We start from the raw sequence: 19,667 nt of genomic DNA on the forward strand, positions 1-19,667 counted from the left end.
GTGCTTAATAAATATTGGTTAAGTGAGCAAGTGATTGATTTTGTATATAAAGTACCTAGCGTTCTGGTGCAGGTTTGATGCTGAGGGGAGAGGCGATGTCAGATCTAAGATTTAAAGGAGAGGGAGAGAGAGAGAAAGAGGGCAAAGTAGTTAGGGAGGGGGAGGCGGGAAGAGGAACAGGGTGTGCTCACGGGAGTGATATGGGTAAGGAAGAAAAAGACATTCAGTGTGGCTGATGCCTGAGCTTTAAGGGGAATGGCAAAGATGAGACCGGAGAGCAAACTGAAGGCTTTTTAAATCATGGGAAGGGAAATGGACTTCATCCTTTGGGTAAAGGCGAGTGATGCTGCTCTAAAGGTATCAACTCGTTTAATCCTGCCAACAACCTGTAAGGCAGGTGCTTCGAGAGTCACGGGGGTTTAAGTGACTTGCCCAGCATGGCATGCTTAATTTGTGGCAGGGCAGTCACCCAGGTTGTCTGGCTTGGCCTCCAGCCTTCCTTTTAGAAGAATAGTGAACACTGTACGGGAAGTGTTGAAATCACATGAAATCACACCCCCAAGTGTGTTGACTGGCTGGAACACTGAAGCTGATGCTTCCAGGATCATGGGTTTTGGTCTAATAATTGGGCTAATTAGGTTTCATCAGTGCCACAGACAAAATGTGCTTCTACCTCTGTCAATAGTCTTACCGATGCTCGCAAATGCATGAGCAGCACAGGGGACAGCTGGGGGAGAGAGAGCAGATGAACATAAGAAGCAGCCCCAGAAGCCCACCCTGCTATGTGTCAGTAGCACCATTCACGTACTAATAGCTACTACGCTTAGATATAATGAAAGGGATGGGGCACTTGTTGGTCATCTCTGGAGGTGGTAGGTAACTAGAAAGTAGTAAAGAAATGAATACTGTTAGAAAAGTTTAATAATATTAACCAGACCTCTGTATTCCTTTTACTTCTACTTTTTTAAAAAAATATTTTATTGATTTCAAAGAGGAAGAAAGAGGGAGAGAGAGATAGAAACATCAATGATGAGAGACAATAATTAATCGGCTGCCTCCTGGATGCCCCCTACTGGGGATCAAGCCCACAACCTGGGCATGTGCCTTGTCCAGGAATGGCACCGTGACCTCTAGGTTCAGAAGAGGACGCTCAACCACTGAGCCATGCTGGCCACGCTCCTTCTTCTTTATCAGAATCTACTGGCCTTTCCTTTCTGTCTTTCAAGCTTTAAGAATCCACCCTGAAGCACTGCACATTGTTTAAAACCTGCCTCATATGAGCGTGGAACTGTGTTATTCCAAAATGCAAAATGACTAGGGCATACATATTTATCATAATTTATGATGTCTATTACTGCTAGCAACCTAGATTTTTCAAACCAGCTTCTATGAATAAGCATATTTCATGGACTATTAGTTCTAATATTTCAAACTTGAACTTTATAAGTGATTGGGTCAGCAGAACCATATGCCCGTCATATAAAGAAAAAAAAAAAAACACCTAATAAATTGATAATGGCTCATCTCTGCAATGTTTTCTAAGACATTTGGTATGGCTTTAAGTTTTTCTTTGTCTCTTTTTGTTTACCCTGGGAGTCCTTCCTTCTGGGAAAAGCGAAAGGACATATTTTGACTTGTGTTATAGGTCCCTATAAAGCTCTAGGAAGGAAGTATCTGCTAGTTTGGCACCAGGATAGCGGCATTGGCTTTGGAGTCAATGCCCCAGGGTTAATTGCCAACTCTACCACTCCCTGGCTATGAACTGTTGGCAGGTTATGCAATCCCTCTGAGTCTCAGTTTTCCCACCTGTAAAATGAGATCTGCCTCATGTTGTGAGGATGAAGTGAAATTATACATGTGAAATACGCATTGAAATAATTGTACAAATGTCTACTATTAGTATTAATCATTGATGCTGATGGGAGTAGAAAAACTCTAAAAGCCGTTTGCATGTCAGGGTAAATTCAGATTCGTTTGGATGGCTTACGTGTGGAAGTTGACTCAAGTGGGTTGTCTGGAATGAGAGGGTAGTCTCACTTGTACAGTGTATGAAAATTGTGTCATAAGAATGAATGAGGTTGGGATTAATGAGAAATTTGAGCACATGCTAAAACGTCTTAGGAGAAAAACCTGAGAGCAACATCATATTTAACTCTCAACATGTCAGGCCAGGGACATGTTTGAAGTATTTCAGTGATGTCTTTGAGAGAGCTTTGCAATGGTCAGGCTGTCGGTCTGAAGTAAGGGGAGAGGTTGTGACACCGACACATGACAGGCCACAGGAGTCCACAGATGACCCGAATTCAGCACATAGGCCTTACATACTTCAGGAGAGGCAAACGCATATCCAGTGTCCTGCGGATCTGTGGTCCAGATTTTTAAAAAAATGTAGATAGAGGATCCAGCAACAACAATAACAAAATGCTAGCAGCTATGGTGCCTTAAATTCTAAATATTTGATATTTTCTTGTTTGAGACCATTTTTGGACTAAAAAGTCTGGGCCTATTTATGCATCCATAAAATGGAGATAGTAACGAGACCCCCATAAGATTATTGAATCCATTAAATAAAGCAGTGTCTATAAGCCTACAGTCCAGTACCTGGGGGAAGCACTCAGCAAATGGCTACAATGCTTACAGATTATTTCAAACCTTTAAAAACCTGATCTCTCCATCTATTGCTACAACACCCTTTCTGCAAAGAAAAGACTTAACCAACCAGTAGTAAAATCAAATGCTATAATTCTGATGCCATGTAATTCCTTTCCTAATGAAAGGGTAGGTAAATGAAAAGGACTTAGATACCCAATCTCTGAATAAGCGAGTCCACAGCCTGGTAAGAACCCAGGCTAAGGCAGGTGAGCGAGGTTTTCCAAGTGCTGTAGTCAAAAGGAAAATTTAAAAAATAGCCTGACAGTGCATGCCACCCAATAGCACTTGTGGCGCAGCACTTTTTGGAAAGAACTCCTAAGTGGGGCAAAGAAATTTTAAAGTAATGGAGTTTTACCAAACCTATGAGTGCGCAGAGGAAATCCTTTATTTGTTGAAGAAACGACACTCTTACTTTTGCAGAAATGGGCCAGGAGCCAGAGGGGGAGAAAAAACAACAAGTGAGATACGCTGTTGATAATAAGTAGAGCCTCTTGGGAATCACACACACACAGGAACCTGCTTGCCACCTGCAGCAAGAAGCAACAGCAACAACTGGGACCTTTTTGTCATAATTGACCTATTTACTGCCCAGTCGGCCCAGCCAGAAACAACTGCCATGTTGACTGAGCAGAGAGAGGTCTGGGGGGAGAGGGAGGCCTGTAAAGGGAAAAAATCCAAAATGACTTTGGGGCAGAGGGAGGGGGGTTGTCCTTAGAAAGACAGTAAAACACTTATATTCGGAGGTGGATCAACTATAGTTCTAGGCTCTGTTTCCTGGGGAGGCTGGGAGAGGAGACCACAGGCTTAGTTGCTGTGGAGAGCGGTACTCACTGCCTCACTTGGCTCCGGACACGGAGCATGGTTTATGGGTGAGCAGAAGGAGAACACTGTTTTGTACTTCCTGGCTCTGCTCGGCAGTGCCCAGTGGTCCAAAAGAGACACACGCTCCCTCTCAAGATGAATGGATATGAAACTGTGAAGGTAAATACGACTTGCCATACCCCTCTCTATTTCAAATACTCAATTGAAAACTAATTTTATACAGAGAGCTTTATTGTATAATAACACTGAAAAAAAAAAAAGTTGAGAGCTCCTGGGAGCAAGAATGCAAAGTCTTGAGAGGCCTGTAAGCCATGCTGTTATTAAGCCCCTGGAGGGTAAATAAATAGCTTTGCTCTGAGTTTGGTTAATGGAATGCATCAAAGCACCATGGCAATGAAGAGGTGGTTTAAAAAGATATGGCATTTGGATCGCTAGGCATTCTAGGCAGGCTAAAAATCTTTTCTGAAATGGGCAAGAAGGCACAGTGGTGTTGGGGATCTTGGTTTTGAAATGATGGAGTCTACCACAGTGTTGAGGAAGCCACTGACAGCAGCAAAGGTGGCTGGGAAGTATGGTGGGAAGCATGGATGAAGGAGGCACGTGTGTGAGGTGTGAAGAAGCCAACGTCTTTCTTGCCTTCCACCTTCCTCCACAGTTTAGAAGGGATCCCTGCCTTTAGATATGCTGTGTAGTGTCTTCCCAAGAGGAAGCTGTGAGGTTACAAGGGAAGGGGAAAATGAAGGTCAGGTAGAGGAAAGGTAAAAAGTAATGGAGGGCACTTTGAAATCTTTCCAAATGCAAAGGTGTAGCAACATTCAAGGAACTGAGATGTTATTCTTCCTCTCTTCACCCTCTTCAAGCTTTGATATTGCTGTTCTGTGTTGCAGCTTCAAGTCATATGGTAGCTTTGGCTGTGAATGATTGACAACATTGGATTGTACCCAACCATCACCTAGAGCCAAGAGCAGTGAGCTCAGGCAATGGCTGCCTTAATGCAGTTCCAGCTCTTTCTATATGGACAATATGTTTGTTTGTTTGTTTGTTTGTTTCCTTTACTGTTGAGATTATTACAGATGTCCCTCTTTTCTCCCCCCATAGCTCCCCTCCACCCAGTGCCCACCCTGCCCCATGCCTTTGCCACCCTATTGTCTGTGTCCATAGCTAATGTATACATGCATCTTTGTTTAATCTCTTCCTGCCCCACACTCCCCTTCTCTCTGAGAATCATCAGTCTGTCCCATTTCCGTGTCTCTGATTCTATTTTATTCACCAGTTTATTCTGTTCATTAGATTCTTATTTGTCTGATTTTTACATTCAATTGTTGATAGATATGTATTTGTTGCCATTTTGTTGTTCATATTTTTTTTTCTTTTTCTTCTTCCTCTTCTTAAAGAATACCATTCAGCATTTCATATAATAGTGGTTTGGTGGCAATGAACTACTTTAGCTTTTTTCTTGTCTGTGAAGTTCTTTATCTGACCTTCAATTCTAAATGATAGCTTTACTGGGTAGAGTAATCTTGGTTGTAGGTTCTTGCTATTCATCACTTTGAATATTTCTTGCCACTCACTTCTGGCCTGCTTAGTTTCTGTTGAGAAATCAACTGACAGTTTATAGGCACTCCCTTATAGGTAACTAATTGCTTTTCTCTTGCTGCTTTTAAGATTCTCTGTCTTTAGCCCTTAGCATTTTAATTATGATGTGTTTTGGTGTGGTCCTCTTTGGGTTCCTCTTGTTTAAGGTTCTCTGTGCTTCCTGGACTTGTAAGTCCATTTCTTTTACCAGGTAGGGGAAGTTTTTTTCATTCTTTCTTTAAATAGATTTTCAATATCTTGCTCTCTCTCTTCTTCTGGCACCCCCATCATTAGGATGTTGGTACACTTGAAGTTGTCCCAGAAGCTCCTTACTATCTTCATATTTTTGGAGTTTTTTTCTTTTTGCTCTTCTGGTTGGGTGTTTTTGCTTCCTCATGTTTCAAATCATTGATTTGATTCTCAGGATCCTCTAATCTACTGTTGAATCCCTGTATATTATTCATTTTTTTAAAAAAAAAATATATTTTATTGATTTTTTTACAGAGAGGAAGGGAGAGAGATAGAGAGTTAGAAACATCGATGAGAGAGAAACATCGATCAGCTGCCTCCTGCACATCTACTGGGGATGTGCCCGCAACCCAGGTACATGCCCTTGAACGGAATCGAACCTGGGACCTTTCAGTCTGCAGGCCAACGCTCTATCCACTGAGCCAAACCGGTTTTGGCGTATTATTATTCTTTATTTCAGTCAGTGTATGCTTAATTTCTGATTGGTCCTTTTCCTTCCTTCCTTTCTTTCTTTCTTTCTTTCTTTCTTTCTTTCTTTCTTTCTTTCTTTCTTTCTTTCTTTATTTTTGCATTCTCACTAAGATTCTTGAAAGTCTCACTAAGTCCCTCTTGGAGGTTTCTAGAAGATCCTTGAGTAACCTTATAACCATGGTTTTGAACTCTATATCCAGTAGTTTGCTTTCTTCCATTTCTTTCATTTGAGACATTTTTCTTTGTCTCCACATTTTGGCTACTTCCCTGTGTTTGTTTCTATGTATTGGGTAGAGCTGCTAAGTCTCCTTGAGTTGATAGAGTGGCCTTGTGTAGTAGGTGTCCTATAGGGCCCAGTGGCTCAGCCTCCCCAATCACCTGAGGTGGACACACTTGGTACACCCTTTTGTGGGCTGTGTGCACAGTCTTGTTGTAGTTTAGCCTTGATTGGTGTTGGTGTCACTGGGAGGAATTGATGTCCAGGACAATTGGCTGTGGGGACCAGTTGCAACTACAGTGGGAGAGCTGCTGTGCAGGAGACACCCTTATGGAACAGGACTTGCTTCAGTGCAGCTTTGGTGCTCACTGAGTCTGCTCCTTGAGTGTGTTGCTTATGGATATGTAAAGTTGTAATCTGGTATGATCTAACACTGACCACTGGGTACACTGGCTCTTGAGTCTCCAGGGAGGTGTAAAGTCATCCACTTGCCTAGAGCTACCCAGCAGGAGCTACAGAGAGATCTGCAGATTCTTCCTCTTTGTATCAGGTTTGGAAGTGCCAGACGAGGTCCAGCTGTGAAGCAAGGCAGGCTGGTGCTGGTGCTGGTCTTGGGCCTTTTACTGATAGGTTTGGGGCTCCCTGACCCAGCTGCAGCTCTTTTGAGAAATTTTACCTTGAGCAAGGACAGGCTATTTATATGTAAAAGCTGCTGCAAACAGCTTGGGTGGGGTTATAAATTGGATGAGGTGGAGTCTCAGGGAATCACCAGAGCAGAGCAAACAGAAATGACTGCCAGTCAGCCCTGCAACTAGAAAGGTCCCAGCATAGGAACAATGATTGCTGCAAGCACCTCCGTCTGGGAGAAAGCCACTCCCAAGTTCCTGCCCTGATGCCAGACAGTCCAGATTCTCCTCTTATGCATCTCCTCACCTGGTACTGGAGCTCAGAGGAAGTGGAACCTTGTAAGTTCAGTTTGTGTATTGGACTTTTAAGAGGAGCAGATGGGTCTCCAGCAACCTATGTGTCACTGAGCCCCAATCCGCACTGGTTTTTACAGCCCGTAGTTCTTACTGCCTGTTGAGACTTCTTTTCCCAGGTCTGGGACCCTGGGCTCGGCATCTGGTGTGGGGCTGGGACCCCTTGCTCCTCCAGGTGGCCTCCACATAGCCAATCTTCTTCCTGATTTAAAAAGTGGCACATGTGGGTGCTGGACCAGCCTGTTCTGTGCCTCCACACCTCCTACCAGTCTCAATGTGCTTTCTTCTTTACTTCTCTACTACTGCTTGTAGTAATTCCATTCAGCCAGCTTTCTGGAAGTTCTGGATGATGGTTGTTCTGTATTTTAGTTGTAATTTTGGTGAGATTGTGGTAGGCAGTGAGTATGGATGTTTGCCTATACCATCATCTTGGTTCTGTCGACAGTTTTTCTCTTTCTTCTCTTTCCTTCCTCTTCCTCTCCTCTCTTCTTCTCTCTCTAATGTGATTATGTTTACTTTAAATCCCACTATGCAGGATGGCAGTCATTTATGTTTAAAATTGTTACATAAGAGAGGAGCAATGGGGGTTCCAGCTTCTGGAGGATGGAGCGGCAAGTCACAGTCAAGGAACTGGCCTGAGCGAACCCCTCGGGCCACAGCCTGTCCTTGCCGCTTGCCCCTTACTCTCAAATGAAAGTAAAGGCATTGTTTAACAAATAGTTATGAGAAACATGAGGCCAAATACTAGACTCTGGGCATAAGCTGTACTCAGAAACAGTGCAAATTTTCTTCTCTTACCATCACGACAGCTAGAGAAAGGTCTACAGAGTGCTTGAATAGTGTGGCACTGGGGAGATGAAGACTGTTAAGCAAATATTAGTCCACAAGTGGGGATCCTCACCTTTGTGTACACTTTTAATTAGACAGCTTCTTGGTAGAGTGGCTCAAGTGAAAGTGTTCTAACAAACATTAGAGAAAGGACATTAGAAATAGCAGTCAGCTTCTGTGCTATACAAAGTCTCCCAAAGGTTCCATAGGATGAAGTTAATGTGCTCTTAAGGTGTCTACTTCTTGAAAATGAAGTAGAGTATAATTAGTTATTAGGTGACATTGGAATTCTGAAGGTGATAAAAGAAAAAGAAATATTCTGGAATTGGAGTGCCCTGTTTGACTACTGCCAGGGAGTTAATACATTAACAAGGAACTATTGGACCTAAAATGGACTAAATTCATTATTTTTTTCTGCTGCTAAAATTTTGTTTGGATAACTGAAAAAGATGAAGTGGAAAAAGGAGACATTCATGTCTCATATGGAAGGAAAGGCCTGGTTGTGTCTGATATTGGAGAACGAATTTTTCTGGGGCTATTCATTCTAGTCAAAATATTACCTTTGTGTCTCTGCCAATGGGAGTGTTCTCATTTGTGATTCGGGATTGTTTGTCTTGTTGTGGTGGTTTTATTCTCCTTTAAAATTCTTCCCTTTTCTGCATTACTTGTTTTGCTTTCAAACTCCAGCTGATGTCCATGGCTGAATAGTTTTCCGGAAGATGAATGAAGCTAAAATCTCTGTTGGCCCTCAGCTATGGGACCATGGAAGTTGTTTCACGGTCACACACTGCCTCCCATTTGGAAATAAATTTGTGCATTTCTTACTTGCAGTTAGGCAGTGAGTAAGGCCTCTTCCTTGGAATGGAGTCATAACTTAATACCTTTTGTTGTACATCAAACTGAGTCATGAAGATGGCACCTAGCAATACAGAAAGGACATTTTGCTTCCAAGTTAATCAGCAGGCCTGCCTCAGGGTCTAAGGGTCAGAGACTGGACCACTGGGGCCTAATTGCCCAGCCCTGTGACACCCAAGGAATCTCTGGAAAACAATGGGATCATGCTGGGTCCTTGGGGACTCCAAGGATGCACAGCTGCTTTGGGGGCTTTGTTTTTACCTTGATCTTCTTTTCCTCCAAAGGAACATCTACTCCAGGTGTTTTGACAGGCACAGAAGAGAATACAGGATCCGGAGGATGGGAGTCATTCAAGAAGTCCCACAGGACACTGATGAAAATTTAGTTTTATGCAATTCTGTAAGGGCTCACCCTGCTCAAGTAGGTTCCTCTACATTAGGAATTCTTCCCTCTGCAGTGGTTCTAAATACATTTCTGGAATCTTCTCTGATCCAAAGTTACATTCTCCAGAGATTTCCCTAAATTCCTAGAGCCTCAGCTCACCTGGGAATGAAGAAACTGAGTATTTATTTGATTCACAGCCATCTGCGCCTGTCTTTTGGCCCATACTCAAGGTTCCTCATTACCTTTCAGTCTCTCCACCTGCTCTAGAATATTAACTTGAAGGCAGTAGTGATTCAGAAAGCTAAAGGTGATTTATATTTGAGAAGAAAAAGGTATATCACTGAATTCCTTTCACCTGAAACTAATAAACCACTCCCTTTTTATTCTCTCAGAAGGTAGCATGGCTCAGTGGATTGTTAGTTTCACTCTCCTTGACATTGGCCTTGACAATGATTTATTGGATACGATGCCAAAAGTATAGGCAACAAAAGCTAAAACAGACAAGTGGGACCACATCAGACTAAAAAGCTTCTGCACAGCAAAGGAAACAATCAACACAGTTTTGAGTTGGCCACCTATATTCATGAACCTACATCACACTTTGTCTTTTGAAAATTACAATCTTGTGTTCCACTTCCCCAAAGAAACCTGGATATATTTATATAGAAAGTAGAAGCTTCCTCTACTAGGACACAAAGACTCTTCAAAGTCTGACCCCTATAATCTTTTGTGCCATCTTCCGCCCACTTTCCCCATCCAGCCTGTTCTTTGGCCACTTTCTTTCTCTTTGCTCCTCAGATTGCTGCCTTATGCCTCACCCCATATTCTACATCATACCTCCCTCACACCCATTGTTTCTGATTTAATTTATTTTCATACAATCTCTCCTTTGGTTATTGAAATAATTGTTTCTCTTATCTCTCTAACCAGGCTGTAATCTCCTTGGGAGTGGGCCAGGGTTCATAATTTAGATTCTAAATAAGTGCTTGTTGAATAAACGCATAAATTTAATGAGGCCCAATAAACTTAGAAAAGTAGAAGGTCAAATTGCTTTAAAAAATTCTTGTACTGGATATAAGCGGCAGAGTTTCAGAGGGCAGGCAGCTTTCACCCACACAGCCGAGGCACTTCTGGGTAGCAGTTCCCATTAGTTTAAATCAGAGTAAAAATACAAGTATTTTGTTTTAAATGTGAGGCAGGCACATTGTCTCTGACTGTGTATCCTCAGATGTTGGCAGCTATCTGGTGACTGTGAGTGTGGCCAGACCAAGAATGATGCTGACACCAGGCTGGAGAGCTGGAGACTCAGGTCTCTAGTGATACTACTGATGTGGGGTGTGAGCCCAGCCCTACAGCCTGCCCCTGGACTCACATTCCCTAAATAAAAATAAACCCTTGTTCTTTAAGCTAATCTGAGCTGCGTTTTCCTGTCCTTCCAACATGAATCATTCTAATATAGAACATTATGAATCGCCCCCTCCAGCAATGACCTGAGAACAGGAAACAGAAGGCTTGGATCATGCAGCATCTTTAAGACTAAGTAGAAACTAGAGCCCAGGTCTCTGTACTCTAGTCTATACCCCTTTTTACTCAATCATACTTTATCTCATACTTCCAATGCTGCTACTTTTGCTTCTAATCAGAGATGTGATCATTTAAAAAAATCTCTTAGCAGTTCATGGGTTTACTACTCAATAATGAATTTGAGTATATAGGCAGTATGGCCCAACAATTATTTAAATTTATACAGATGAGCCTCATGAAGATAATATGCAAATTTATGCAACATAATTTTCAAATGAGGTACTTGAGACTTGACTTTTTTAATTTTAATTTTAGCAGGACTGAAACTGCATCTCTGGCCTTATTTTCCCACAAAATTGCGGAGACACTGATTATAGGAATATTGTAGTAAGTCCACAATTCTGGCTAGGAAATGTCCAGATCTATCAAATCTGATAGGAAGAAAATATTAATTGTTATATCAATAGTCATGTGTTTAAGGTGAAATACTTATCATTGAGGGTTTATAAAAAGTGTTTCCGATAATTTGCCATCTAATCAATTTTAATCAAGATGTTGACAGGCATGCAAAGCCATGTTTTCAAGGGACTATAGAGGTGCTTAGGCTTATATAGTGCATGTCTGGCTAGGAAACATAGCAGCTTTACATTTCTCTAAGGTGAATGCATCATATTTACATTATTTAGCAATATAACTGCACACTGGCCAGTAAGCCCCTGATGGAGTGACTATGGCAAGCCATGCTGACCACAGCCAGCTCTGTTAAGTGTCTCGCAGTCTAAATAAACTCACCACAATGACTTGGGAGCCAGTACGAGGCAAAGTTTATCATTTTTGGTTCCTTGTGAAGAATCCGTAAGAGCATTCTGTTTACATAGACAACCAAGTGCTTTTGATGGGTCCAGGGTCCTGAAAGCCGTGGGGAGATCCAACTGCTGACTATTAAGAGATCGTGGATGTCCTCTCATCTATGCTTCTTCCTAGGATGCTATTCTTTCCTGTTCTTCACCTCTGGGTGAGCAACAGCTGCATATACGTCACTTACTCCGACAGTTGGAGAACAGACAAGTAGTCTTTTCTATTCCTGCCATAAATGCCACTCAGTGAACCAGCCACTAGGTCATGCTCATGTGCAACGCAATCTGCTTCCTCCCTCCTGGGCTCCAGCCTCACCTTCCTAATGACTTGAGCCGGAGCCATCCCTCCGGGAATCTGTTGTCCTACACAGAGACTTTCAGTGGCTGGTGAATGCAAAGCCATTATTTTCCAAATATTTTATACAAATATAGAATTCCCAATTTGGAAAATGTTGTCAGCCAGGATCAAATTCAATCAATATCAATAAAATTAACTTCTCTATGATTTACAAGAGCATATTTAACTATGGAAATATCCTGATGATTTTATTTGCTCAGATAGAATATAATGGTTTTCAGAACAGTTTCACCCCCATCTAATCCTTTTCTTTTATATGTTGTTGGGGTTTTTTTTAAGGAAAATTTGTGCTCTCTTCCAAGGCTTTATAGAGGGCATATTGCAATACTCCCAAAGTCGACATCATGAGAGAGAGGATGTAGAAACTTGAAGATAAACACTAGGAAGCATTGACAATATAAAATTAAATCATAGTAGAAAATAAACCAGCTCTAAAATTATTTTGTTGGTCCCTGGGAATAGAGGGTTAGATGTATAAGGAATCTCAGCAGATTTCACATTTAAAAAGTAGGCTGCGTCTTAGCCTTCCCAAATTATGACCTAGTGTTGTTTTCTTCAAGTGTTCAGAAAGCCATACCCATAGTCTGAATGTGCCACCTCTCAAACGTACATGGTTTAAATTTAGACAGAAGGACACATGTCAGATTTGTGGTTTATCGTGCTCACTATGCCAGGACAAGAAAAGGCTTCTCTTTTGAAAGCATGCTTGTCCTGCATAAGTTCAAGCTAAAAAAGCCAAGACTGCTCACCCTAAGCCTACCTTTCTGCCCTGAGAAATTGATTCTGAATTCAACACTCAGTGCCTGGCACCATGCTTGGTGCATAGCAGGGCCTCGATAAATATTTGTTGGAGAGATGAAGAAGTGGATGAAGACTCTTTTTGAATCTATTGTGTTTCATCCTGCTCTGCCTCCCCAGGGAGGGAATGCCGCTGGTGCTGCTGGGGATCAGAATACTTGCCCTTGGGTTTCCCTCTTTGAAATGTCAAGGAATACCCCCGAGGTGTAATAGGTGGCAGACCAGCCCATGTGGCTTGTTTCCACAGCCCATGGATGCTAACAACGAAGAGAACGAAGAGAACGTGCTCTGGAGTCAGTCGGGCCCACCTTGGGGTCCCTGCTCAGCTCTTCTCTGCTGTGTGACCTCAAGCTCGGAGACATATTTCCTCACTTGAAACGTGGGGATGAGAATACCTCCCTCCTGGGCTGGTTGGGAGGACTGAATGGGATATTGTATTGAAAGAATTTAGCATACGGCCTGGCTCACAGTAAACACATAGCACATTTTTTTAGTATTATTTTAATTTTGCACCTGTGAGAAGGAATCCTGCTTTCTAAAGTTTATTTTCATAAACCTCTCAATTCCTGAGAGCGTTCCAATTTCCTTTCTCTCTAGATGGTCAGCGACTGTTAGTCCCTGCATATAATATTCCAGGGACAGTCCACTGTGGTTTTGAGTGACATTTTCACATTTTATATCAAGTATTTTATTGCTCCTTTTATCCACAGCAAAGTATTGGGATCTTATATTCAATGAGTAGCATACTGTAAATTGTAAATTAGGAATATTGAATATAAACCATTTTCATTCTAAATTATAAGAGAATATAAATTTCTACATATTAATATAGACATTCATTTTTGTGTATATTTAATGTAATGCTAAAATTATTTTACATTTAACATTAGCTACTTCATTTTTAAACCTGTAATTTTTAGAACTCCTTCTTAGTTTTTTTTAAAAATATTTTATTGATTTTTTTACAGAGAGGAAGGGAGAGGGAGAGGGAGAGGGAGTTAGAAACATCAATGAGAGAGAAACCTCAATCAGCTGCCTCCTGCATACTCCCTACTGGGAATGTGCCTGCACCAAGGTACATGCCCTTGACCGGAATCGAACCTGGGACCCTTCAGTCTGCAGGCCAACCCTCTATCCACTGAACCAAACCAGTTAGGACGCCTTCTTAGTTTTAATTCCTTCACTCATAAGTATTATTTGGATATTTCTTCCCAAATGCAATTCTTCCCATATGTCTAAGCTACAGCTCACTGACTACGTGAACGTTCTATAATATCATCATTTAGTTAACCATTTCAGCTTTACATTTCCAGTCTTCCTTCTATCTGGAAACATCGAGGTGTATTTTCAAAGCTGGGGAATTTAAGAAAGCAGAAATTATGGCCTCCATGGTTCCTGGTTCTGGGAAGAAACATGTGTTAGCACAGCTCCACTGAGCTCCTCTTTCTGTTTTTGGCCTTTAAATTAGTTTCTAAGCATGGTCATGAGGATTTGCGTTTTGTTTTTATTTTTAACAAATTTCTGTATAACCAGATTACTGACTATCTGTTGTTATATTTATGTAAAATTTTCTACTTTCTTTGGTTTTAATTTTGTTTATACATTTTTGACCGATAGAAGTTCTATGTTTTATCTAGTTAACACCCTAGTATGTTTTCCTCGTTGTGATTTCTTTTCGCTGCTGTTTAACTTAACGGTTCTATGGCTACTGAGTTCAGATAAAAGTTAATCAACAGTGTCTTCTCTATATTAATATTTGCCTTAAACATCATTCACATTAAATTTATCTCTTCATCTACCATTTCTTTGGCATACGTTATAGCTAAAAATGACTTAAAAATCGGGAATGAATTATGTTTGCACCATTTATTGAATAATTATTCTCCATAGATTTGATTTGTAAAGCCATGCTTATCATATACTCAATTAAAAAATATAATCCAGCATCTGTTAATGGGTTATCTTTTATATAGGCCAAGTTACTCTGCACTGAACCAGAGCTCTACTTCCTTTAGTTTCTTTGTTTTTGCAGCTTATAAGATGTTTTACTGTCTTAAAGCATAATTTCTTCCCAACCATCAGCAAATCCTGTCAGCTCCCTGATCAGAGTGAATCCACAATCTGGCCACTAATAGACCCAAAGCCCTACCTCTTAGCCACTTCCACTGCGATGCTGTTGGTTTCAGCCACCAGCATCCCTTGCTGGGATTAGAGCAATGACCTGTATTAAAGTTGTTCTTCCAGATTTTACCTTGGACCTCAGAGTCTATTCTCGGCACCACAATCACAGCATGGATTTCAAATGGAGGTTAGCTCATGACCACCATGGCTTCCCTTCTTACTAAGAGTGCAGTGCCTCTGAGGCCCAAGGCATCTGGTCTTACTGCTCTTGCCTGGCTCACTCAGTTCCAGGCACAGGCACGTGCCTTCAGCTTAGGGCTCGCCCACTTTCTGTCCCCTCTGGAAACAGCTTTGATTGTTATCTGCATGCTATACTCCTCATTTTAAAAAAATATATTTTTTCATTGATTTTTTTAGAGAGAGAGGAAAGGAGTAGAGAGATAAAAACATTGATGAGAGAGAAATATCACCAGTTGGCTGCCTCCTTCATGACCACCACTGGGAATTGAGCCTGCAACCTAGGCACATGCCCTGACCAGGAATTGTACCAATGACCTCTTGGTTCATGGATCGATGCTCAACCAATGAGCAATACTGGTTAGGCTACTCCGCATCTTTTTCAGGTCTGCTGCTCCTGACTCCCCTGAGGGATGACCATCCATGGACGCCCCCTCCTTATTCCTCTCTCTCTGCTGTAGTTTTCTTCATAGCACAAGTCATCACCTGTTTGGTTAGGGGTTATTTTTTCCACTTGGTAAAAGGAAAGAAATAGAACTTTATGAAGACGTTTGTGGGGGGAGAAGGGGAAGATGGGTATTTTCAGTGTCTAGAGCAGCGGTTCTCAACCTGTGGGTCGCGACCCTTTTGGGGGTTGACCAACCCTTTCACAGGGGTCGCCTAAGACCATTGGAAAACACATATATAATTACATATTGTTTTGGTGATTAATCACTATGCTTTAATTATGTTCAATTTGTAACAATGAAAATACATCCTGCATATCAGATATTTACATTACGATTCATAACAGTAGCAAAATTAGAGTTATGAAGTAGCAACGAAAATAATTTTATGGTTGTGGGTCACCACAACATGAGGAACTGTATTAAAGGGTCGCGGCATTAGGAAGGTTGAGAACCACTGGTCTAGAGTCATTCCTAGCATATAGTAAGTGCTCAGTTTTATGGAATGAGAGGATTTCAGAATTTGAGACAATTCTTTGGTAACATGAAGTATCCATGGTTGTTGTTCTTTTCAGGCTTTCTACTTCTTGAGACAAGTAATAATTTTCTATAAGATTTATTTATTCACCAAATATTACTGAACACCTCCCTGTCCCAAGTACTGTTCAGTATGCTGTGGAATCAGCACTGAATATTAATATTTACATTTTTATTAACATAGTGTTTCCTAAGATTTTAAAATTATAAGAATTCATCCCTATATATTTTCTTTCCCATATTAGATTTGTTATTCAATTTAATTTTTCCTTGATTAAATTTTTATGATTTTAAAAAAATAATCAGAACTGGAAAATAACCTTATAGATCTAAGAATTTACTCTTTAAAAAAAAGCATTATTTTTTTCTAATATTTTATGTGTAATTTTGTTTGTTCTCAAAAAATAATAGCATAACTTTATTTATTTACTTTTTCAATTTTTATTTTCTCAATTTCAGTTGACATTATATATTATATTAGTTCCAGGTGTACAACATAGTGGTTAGACATATATATGTAACTTATGAAGTGTTCCCCTTAATAAGTCAGTACCCATCTGGAACATATGTAATTATTACAATATTATTGACTATATGACTATATTCCCTATGCTGTACTTTACATCCCCATGACTATTCTGTGACTACCAATCTGTACTTCTTAATCCCTTTACTTCTTTCACCCATCTTTCCAACCCCTTCCATCTGGCAACCATCAGTTTGTGTTTAAGTTTTAAAATTTATTTGTAATCTTTATTTTTTTAAAAATAATATTTACAGTTATAGCCTTATCTCTACATAGAGTTTTGGTGACAGCTGATCATTTTTGCCCTGGCTTTAATGGTATTTTAGTTACCCTATAACTTTCTATTCTATTAGACCCAACATTTGTTCAGATCTGTTCAGCAGTGTGACTGGAGTGTAATGAGTGAAAGACAAAGACATAAACATATTGATTCAAATATATTTGTTATATCATTCCTATATTTAATGAAATATATATATATATATATATATATATATATATATATATATATATATATATATTTGAAAGCATAAGATGTCAGAAGCTGAGAAGGGTATGCCAAATTCCTGATAAGAGGGAAGGAGTAGGGAATGGCTGGAATGTGCAGGGCTACTTAGGACACTCGAAGGAGCCAGAGTCCTGCTCCAAGTGCAGTGAGCAGCCATTGGAGAACTTTAAGGATGGTGCCATGTTCTATGGTTGGTAGGTGAAGTGTCAATTGAAAAGAGGACAAAAATTAGGAGATCAATTAGAAAGTTATAGACGCAGAAAAGGAAATAATTTCTGGCCCTCACCAGTTGGGCTCAATGGATAAAATGTCAGCCTGTGGACTGAAGGGTCCCAGTTTTGGTTCCGGTCAAGGGCGTGTACCTCGGTTGCAGGCTCAATCCCTGGCCCTGGTTGGGGCGCATGCAGGAGGTAACCAATGAATGTGTCTCTCTCACATTGATGTTTCTCTCTCTCTTTCTCTCCCCCTCCCTTCCACTCTCTAACAATCAATAGAGAATAGCCTTGGGTGAGGACTAACAACAACAAAAAATAATAAAAATTTCTGGGTTTTTTTCTATGTATAATACATCAAAGGGATTTTACCACCAGTTTCTTCCAATTTTAAGTTTTAAAAAAATCTCACAGTTGTAAATTCAGACTATTATATCCAGTTTCTAGGTATTATGTAATCTAGGACAATTTGCTCTCTGTGCCTCAATTCTCTCACCTGGAAGATAGGAATAGCAGTGGCACCCATCCTATAAGTTTTATTGTCGAGATTAAAGGAGTTCTCAGAGTAAATGTCTAGCACATACTAACAATCAATAGAAACTATTATTATTTTATAGTCAGTTTATCTATAGTTGATCTATGAAATTGGCTTGGGGAACTTGCATTCCATTTTTTACTTATTTATATTATTACTTAGACAACTGTGTTTAATAGATTTTAGGGAGTTCTACCACCAATGCTTTTATAGAATACTTTCCAACTGTGAGGCTGTTATTTTTAAAATAAATCTTGACCAATATGTCTTATAATTTTTTCTAGAAGGACATGTGACTTTTGTTTGCTTGTTTTTGGACCTGACATACCAAGGACCAGTCTTCTCACACTGAAAACATTGTAGCTGGGGTATTAAACTTTTAGCTTACAAACATTTTTTGTTTTTGCAAAACTGTGTGCAGCTATGGTTTCATTGTCTTCTGACCTTTCCTGCTGAAAAGAAAGCCAACCAAATTTCAGTCCCCCTGTAGCTGACCTGCATTTTCTATCTAGATACTGTCCTACTATCTCAACAATCTTTTAGCTCACATCTCTGTGTGGGTCCTCTTCAATTAATTTTGCCTCAGTCAACATAAGGCCTTGAAGGGCAGTGAAATAAGTGACAACATCCAGGTCCCTATGCCCACAGACTGTTATTTCACATGCTAAACCAATGGCATCCAGGACACCATATCTTCAGCAAATACGGTACTTGCCATAGGATTCTCCCATCTCTGTCCACTAAGAAAGCAATGCATAATCAGCAATACCTCTTTAAGTTATTGCTCCTTTATTTTCTGGAATATTCAGCCTCAAAATGGATGTGAAAAATATGGCCCCGTGTTCCTATTAGTGAAGGGTGCTGGTCACTGTCCTGGACATCAGTAGAAAAGTCTTCCTTTCTTCTAGGTATATGGGGCTGCTCTGTTTGAAGAGGTCAAGCATGGATAGATTATCAATTGTTTTTTTGTTTTCAGATTGCTTTATTTATGAAAATTCATCTCTAGCTCTCGCAATAGATAATTCGCCTTCGTTTCAGTTTTGCATGTCTCTGTGGGAATTGAATGGGAGCTTGGGACAAGTTGTTCAGAGCAGCGATCTTGACACATCGTATTAAACTGCAAAGTCTCCTTGTTTTAATTTATATTTTAGTGTTTCCATATTGTCCAGTCCCAGAAAAACTTTTCTCAGAATTTGCATGCCATTTTAGATCTCTCTATTTTTTTTAGACTAAACATGTTTTCTGTATGTATTAGGCCTTGAACTGCAATTTACATTATCTGAATTGTTTGCCTGCTTAGATCACATTCTCTAGACAGTTTTCAATTCTTTACCAGACAGATAAATAGGCTTATATACAAAATCTTCTATTTATAAAACTCTCTTTGGGGTAACAGAGTGCTTTTTTTGCAATTCATAGGTTTCTAGCTTTGGATGCCTAACTTTGAATATTCTTAATTACAAACATGAATGTTCCCCAAAGAATATCTAATTTATAGTGATGCACAATATGTATAGTATATCATCTATATGATGTATATATTCCACAGTAATTTTATTTTTACTTTTGTTAAAAAATAAATTTGCTCTCACATGTCTATAAATTTGATGTTAGAGAAGTCTTTTATGTTGTTAGGCTTTCGGTGTAATGTCTGTGAGTCCTAGCAATTGTTTATTTCATTTCTGTGCCCAGTCCCCTGAGGGTATGCAAAAGAGAGAAAGTACATATTTTTTCTTTCCACCAGTAGAATTCAAACTAGGCAAATAGGGTGCATTCAAGCTTTCAACCCTTCACTACAAAAACAAACAAACAAACAAACAAGTAGACTTATTTATTTGTTTGTTTTTTGTAGCAGCAGGGTGATTTTAAAAAGGGAAAACTGCATCCTAGAGCAGGTCTAAAGTGAGGACGGTCCACCTAGACCAGCCGTGGGCAAACTACGGCCCGCGGGCCGGATCCGCCCGTTTGAAATGAA

This window comes from Myotis daubentonii, chromosome 5 (assembly GCF_963259705.1).
Source record: "Myotis daubentonii chromosome 5, mMyoDau2.1, whole genome shotgun sequence".
Classification (NCBI taxonomy): domain Eukaryota; kingdom Metazoa; phylum Chordata; class Mammalia; order Chiroptera; family Vespertilionidae; genus Myotis; species Myotis daubentonii.